This window comes from Oratosquilla oratoria, chromosome 13 (genome assembly GCF_046742065.1).
Source record: "Oratosquilla oratoria isolate Oo_2021 chromosome 13, ASM4674206v1, whole genome shotgun sequence".
In the NCBI taxonomy this organism is placed as follows: domain Eukaryota; kingdom Metazoa; phylum Arthropoda; class Malacostraca; order Stomatopoda; family Squillidae; genus Oratosquilla; species Oratosquilla oratoria.
In genome coordinates, this window is record NC_134789.1 from 11,227,028 (window position 1) to 11,234,162 (window position 7,135).

General features: G+C 42.6%; 1 long non-coding RNA gene across 1 annotated transcript in view; it reads right to left on the bottom strand.

The window, feature by feature from the left end:
* The window catches only part of LOC143032115 (uncharacterized), a 41,418-nt gene extending 36,574 nt beyond the window's left edge, over positions 1-4,844 (bottom strand). The window contains exon 1 of the long non-coding RNA XR_012967075.1: positions 4,069-4,844. This is a non-coding gene — a long non-coding RNA (uncharacterized LOC143032115). The remainder of the gene's footprint in view (positions 1-4,068) is intronic.
* Positions 4,845-7,135: the final 2,291 nt, after the last annotated feature.

A 7,135-nucleotide genomic window follows, 5' to 3' on the forward strand; every position in this document is an offset into this window, starting at 1 on the left:
TCTATCAATCTGTATCAATCTATCAAGACAGATTGTCAATACTTTGGAACCAAGAGGGGGAACGGGGTACCACGAACATAAATAGGTACACGCTGATGAGGGGGTTGATGCTGTAGTACAAAATCTGTATTTTCTTGCTGTGTTGGAAATACATAACAGCAAATTATGTATTTCCACGTGTAGGAGTGTAGGAGATTGATAGATTATAGAAATACAAATCTTCTGAATTTATGAATTAGGTATCTCATCATCTGATATCTCCCCAAAAAAATAAAATACATGAGTAAATGAATGGTAGATGAATGATTTGGGAAGTAGATGAATGAGTGAATAAGTAGATAGATGAATAATAAAATAGATATAAGCAGATAGAAAATATAGGAATAGCAAAATAGATATAAGTAGATTAATAAACTATAAATAGATAGGTAATTGAATGACCAAATGGATGAATAGATAGATGATTGAATAAGTAGATACATATATAAACATTTAAATAAAGAAATAAGACATAGTAAATAAATAAGTAATTAAATAAATTATTTTCTCTACAAGCGAAACCCTCACCTTTACCCTCCGTGTTATGACATCCAGAACAAAAGACCCGGACGCCAGGAAGCGCTTAGCCGCGACTACCTGTGCAACTGCGCCCTAAGTACATGGACAGCCTTACCCGGTGTATCTTAATTATACGGTCTAGCTCATGCTCTCTGCGCCATGGACGCAAGCTCGCCGTGAAATCTTCACATCTTTGTGAAATAAATTATTTTGTTTATGTTTCTCTCTCTCTCTCTCTCTCTCTCTCTCTCTCTCTCTCTCTCTCTCTCTCTCTCTCTCTCTCTCTTTCTTTCTCTCTCTCTCTCGGTCTATGAAAACATGGATATTTGTCTTGGGTTTGGCAACCAGCTGTAAGATAAATCTTCCGAACTAACGCCGCTAATTAAACCAAAGTTCAATAGTTTTTGAACCATATTTACCTCTAAATTAATACATATATATGTATACATATATATATATATGTATATATATATATATATATATATATATGATTTCAAGAAATCTACAGCGACAATGGCGTTGTTGAGTTTATATTGGAACTCCTCATACATTAGCATGATTTCTATGACCCTCTCCAAAAGACTCACATACCACCTCCAGAATGGCGCCATCAAAACACACATGACAAAAGAACACAAAACCACCATCACCAGACAAACACTAAACGAAAACACTAAAATAATCTACAAAGCTCACGACCCCCTTCGCCTTAAGATGGCCGAAGCAGTGAGCATATACATCGAGAAACCTTCTATTAACATACAACTCATGCCCACAACCACACTCCCAAGCAGTAGACGCACACAATAACACCCCTTCCCACAATCCACAAGGACGTATAGGAGAATTAAAAAAGAGAAAACCGCACCTAATGTCTTTTGGACACCTTCTCAGCTATTTGGAACCATCACAGAAACTTGTTGCACGAGAGAAATTAAAGCTCCTATATAAACTCAACAACGCCCTTGTCGCTGTAGATTTCTTGAAATCATGTATACAACATGGCCTCCTACCAAATATATATATACAGTATATGTATACATATATATATATACATATATATATATATGTATATATATATATATATATATATATATATATATATAAACTGATTAACCCACTATCAGAGAAAAGAAAATTGCTCGAAGATACGTATATTGCGATCAGATGCTCTTCAGCGTGGTTGTACAAAAGGGTGGGTGAACTTACATATATTAGGAGGGGATATTCAGTTTATCTCACTAATGTGCTACAACAATCAATTCGCTTGTAGTATATATATATATATATATATATATATATATATATATATATACATATATATACATATATACATATAATATATATATATATATACATATAATATATATATATATTTCTTTTTCTGCCGGTACTGGTATGTCGTAGAGTCACCAGGGGTTCTCAACCTACTGTCTCATATCCCCCATACTTATGCCTTGCTATTTCCAAGTCGATTTGAGATCACTTCAACACTAAATATAATCGCTAAACATCCACTAAACCCCCACTAATTCTCGGTTTGTGGTCCCCCTTATGAAACTGCATGGTTCACTAGGGGTCCGTGACCCACAGGTTGAGAACCATAGTCGTAGACCATACGGGGGCGACTACACTATAATCAAGCCCTCTGCTGGGAGAGATATGGCGCGAGGGGAGAAGCTGGTCAGCTTCCCTCTCCCATTTGGCACCGCTGCTGTGTAATGGAATACGTGAGTGGATGCCACAATAGCTGGACCTCACTCCCATGGGGAGGACAAAAACTGGAAATAAATAGATTAATAAATAGATAAATAAATGAATGAGTAAATGAATAAGTAGATAAATTTATCAATAAATTGAAATAGATATATAAGTAAATAAATCAAATGTATAAACTAATAAATGATAATTGAAAGAATGAAATAGATAATGACGAATGAAAGAAATAGATGAAATAAATTAACAGATAGATAATTAATGAATGGGCACATACAGCGTTGGGTGGGTAAAAAAAAAAAAAACGTTCTTCTCATCTGCCAACCACAACGGCCCATCACGACGAAGCCTCGGAGGGACACCCCCCCTCTCTCCCGCCCCGCAGCTCGTCACGTTCCCGCCTTTTGCCCTCTCGTACCCTCACCGAAGTCTATTTCTTTGTCTTCTTCCTCCGAGGCCTTCAGGCTGCCACCATCAATTTTTTTTTTTTTTTTTTTTTTTTTTTTTTTTTTTTTTTTTTTGAGACCATCCACTTGCCAGCCAACTCCTCTTCAGTACATTCAGTGGTCTTAGAGTTTGAATATCTAGAGGTAGAATGGATGTTTTTGACCGAATTCTAGTTATTTAGACCTGTTACATCACCCTGGATTGTTGGTGAAAGAGAATCCTACGAAATGTGACGTCAATAATCCTGTCTGGTTCTGCAGGGAATCCAGTCAGTAACAGTTATTATGATATGTTCCAAGAAGAAAAATAAAACACACTTCATTTAGGGTATGTTTGTGTGGTATTATCCACACATACGCAGACACACAGACACTTATATACTATATGTGTGCGTGTGATTCACCACGGTCTTGGATCACGTGTTGGATCTGTGATCGACAAGGATTACCCTCCCGAATGCGAGCTCAGAGCTCATATGTGGACCGATCTATGGGCGATGCTGTGAACTTACATCCCCCGCCCCAGCTCCTTGCCCACCAGAGTTAGGGTGCCGACTCGCAGTGCAGCGATGCTAAAATGTTCAGCCCTAGGAGGGACTTGAACTGTATACTACCTAATTGTAGTATACAGGAAAGGAGCAGTGCTCGTGGGGTCCCGTTCCCTACACTCCACTTTATCATCCCTAGTCTCAATGTATGTGTGTGAGTGTATGTGACTCACCATTGTCTTGGATCACGTGTTGGACTCGTGGTCGACAATTATTTCCCTCCCAGAAAAGAGTTCATATATGACCGATCTATGGGTAATGCTGTGACCTTACACGCACACACACACACAGTTCCCCGCCCACGAGAGTTGGGGTAACAACTTCGCAGTGCAGCGATACTGAAATTATTTCAGCCGTGGGTGGGATTCGAACCCAGACCGCCGTATTAGCGCCCGGGAACTCTGCCCACTGCGCCATCAAGTGTATGTGTGTATGTGCGTGTGAGTGTGTATGTGTGTGTGTGTGTGTGTGTGTGTGTGTGTGAGTGCACCACTTATTAATCTAATACAAACTTGAACGCAATAGAAACAACATTACATCTTCGGCAACAGACCCAACCCCTCTCCCACCCCCTTTCACACCAACAGTTCCTGACAGATGACAACAAGCAACACGACATCACTCAAGACACACAACTCTCACTCTCACTCACTCAGGACAGATCGTATTCGCTCTCGCTGCAACAACATTATCTATATCATTCATTACTGCCGCAGAAATGGTGGCGACAGCACCTCCTACACCCACAAGATGGACGACACACCTCCTCCCCAACCTCAAACCTCACCGATAATACGAACCAGGTTATCCACGAGGCCGGTGTCACGTGACCATTCCTCTCGCGGCAATCTCATGGGGGATCAGTAGTGTGACAGGTGAGATTGGTGGGGATATATATACTTTAGTGAAAAGGGTTCACCACTATTAAGGAGGACCTGAATCTCTCTTGTGAATGATTCAACGCGGATTTCCGCGCCGCGAAATGGAGTGGTGAGATTCGGCCTGTTCTCGGAATATCATAAGCTCCACGAACCGGATATTGAAAATTGACTTATACAGGGTATAATACAGCCTAAGTGATATCTGCAGCCTATTGGCCTAGTGAGAGAACCTGTTGTTAAAATTTTCGAATCCTACCACTGAGTTTAACCGCGAAGTTAGAAACGAGTTTAAACTTTAACCTGAAAAATGAATTGTCTGGTGTAATCTAAACACACGCACGCACGCACACACGCCTCAGTGGTATGATGATATCGCGCTCGATTGTTAATTCAGTGATCCGAGTTCAAGCCTCGCCCAGGGATGTAAGTTTCAGCATTTGTTGCACTGCGGACCGGCACTCCAACTTTGATGGGCAAGGAATTGTTTGTGTGTAAGGTCACTGCATTATTATAGATCGGGCTATGTACGAGCTCTGATCTCTCTTCCGGGAGGGTAAAAAAAGTGTCTACCATGTGTTCAATACGTGATTCAGCACCGTGGTGTGAGAGATAGACAGACAGACAGACACACTTTATCTTTAACGTCAGCCGATTCTATTCAGATACTGAAGAACCGTATCTATCCACCTCGAGGTTCTCTCTGTCGCGACTTTGTGTAGGAACATCGCAGCTCTGTCACAACCACCGAAGTCTCGCGCGCGATAAGGAGAGATAAGCGGGGGAGGGGGGTGGGGGTGGGGGGACCTCGATACTGACTCGAGAAAAACCTTGTCGAAGGTTGCGATGACCTTGACGACAACGATGCCAACGAAGTCGCCCTTTTTATTCAAGAACGTGTCTCTGGGTTTCACGGTCGATGTCTGCATTTAGGGCACTCGTGGGAGGAAGAACTTGTATGCGATCGCGTGTGTGATGCACCATCAGGGTCTTGGATCACGTGTTGGATCCATGATCGACAGTGATCGCCTTTCCGGATAAGAGTTTAGACCTCATATATGCTATTATGAGTAATGTGACCTTATACACACACGCAACCCTTTTGTGTGTGTGTATATATATATATAATACATATATATATATATATATATATATATATGTGTGTGTGTGTGTGTGTGTGTGTGTGTGTGTGTGTGTGTGTGTGTGTGTGTGTGTGTGTGTGTGTGTGTGTGATTCAACATGGTCTTGGTCCACGTGCTGGACACGAGATTAAATGCTATTACCTTCCTGGAGGAAAGCTCAGAGTTCATTTGTGGCCCGATCGACAGGTAATGTTGTGACCTTACACACACACACACACACACACACACACACACACACACACACACACACACACACACACACACACACACACACACACACACACACACACACACACACACACACACACACACACACACACACACACACACACATGCTCCGCTTGCAACCCTGGCCGCGGACTTGAACTCAAACCGGTAAGTTAGCGGTCGAGCAAGGTACCACTACACCACCAATCTATGTACGTGTGTGTGTGTGTGTGTGTGTGTGTGTGTGTGTGTGTGTGTGTGTGTGTGTGTGTGTGCGTGCTTGTGTGAACCTGCGTGTGTGTATGTGTTTGTGTGTGTGCGAAACTGCGTTTGTGTGTGTGTGTCTGTGTGTGTGTGTGTGCGTGCTTGTGTGAACCTGCGCGTGTGTATGTGTTTGTGTGTGCGCGAAACTGCGTTTGTGTGTGTGTGTGTGTGTGTGTGTGTATGCGCGCGTGCGTGTGCGAACCTGTGTTTGTACGAACCTGAGTGTGTGTGTGTATGTGTGTGTGAACCTGCATGTGTGTGTGTGTGCATGTGTGTTTGTGCGAACCTGCGTGCGTGTGTGTGTGTGTGTGTGTATTCACTTGGTCTTTGGATCACGTGTTGGACTCGTGATCGACAGCTATTTCCCTCCCGGAAGAGAGCTCAGAGCTCGTAGGTCCGATCTATGGGTAATGCTATGACCTTACACACACACACACACACCCAACTCCCCGCCCACGAGAGTCAGAGTAACGACCCGAAGCGCAGCGGTACCGAAATAATTTCGGCCCTGGACAGGATTCGAACCAAGTACTACGGGCACCACCATGCTAGCAGTTCAGCGCTCTACCAACTGCGCCACCGAGTGTGTGTGTGTGCGTGTGTGTTTATGTGTGTATGTGTTTACCTGGTTGTATACAGGGTTTGAGCTGTGCTCATGGAGAACGGTCTCATTGATTCCATTCATCAAATTTTGACTTAAAATCATTTATGGTATTGGTTTGGATTATATATTCATTCGAATTCTCTCATAAGTGTATACATCTCTGTGTGTGTGTATGTATATGTGTGTGTGTGTGTGTGTGTGTGTGTGTGTTCTCACCTTTTCACCAAACTCCTGTTAGGCGTATCGCCTGTCAGTGGTCCAGCTATGAAAAAGACTCGAGCAGAATAATTTTTACGTCCACCGGCTTGCTAGGCCTGTCCTAGACAACCCTCCTCTTTTATCCGGGCTCGGGACTGGCATGGGGTTCCAGATGCCTCCCTCCCCCCCTTGGCAGAGTTTGTGTGTGTGTGTGTGTGTAATTGGGTTATTTTGTCGACCCCTATGGACCACCTTCCCCTCACCCTAAACCAGTGTTTCCCAACCTTTATTTCAGGCGACCCCAATATGATCTTCATGATATAACTGCGACCCCACTAACCTATTTGTATACGTGTAAATATGTATGACTAGTTGTTGACTGTAAAAAGTAGGGGACAAGTATAATAAATATATGTGTAAGAAAAGGTAATGTAGGGTTATAAAAGACAAAGTTAACATCATGGTTATCTTATTGAATTCATATAAGTTTGCAACAACAAAAATTAACATACAAGACGTCTTGGCGACCCTACTTGGGGTCGCGTCCCCAGGTTTGAGAAACGGTGCCCTAGAC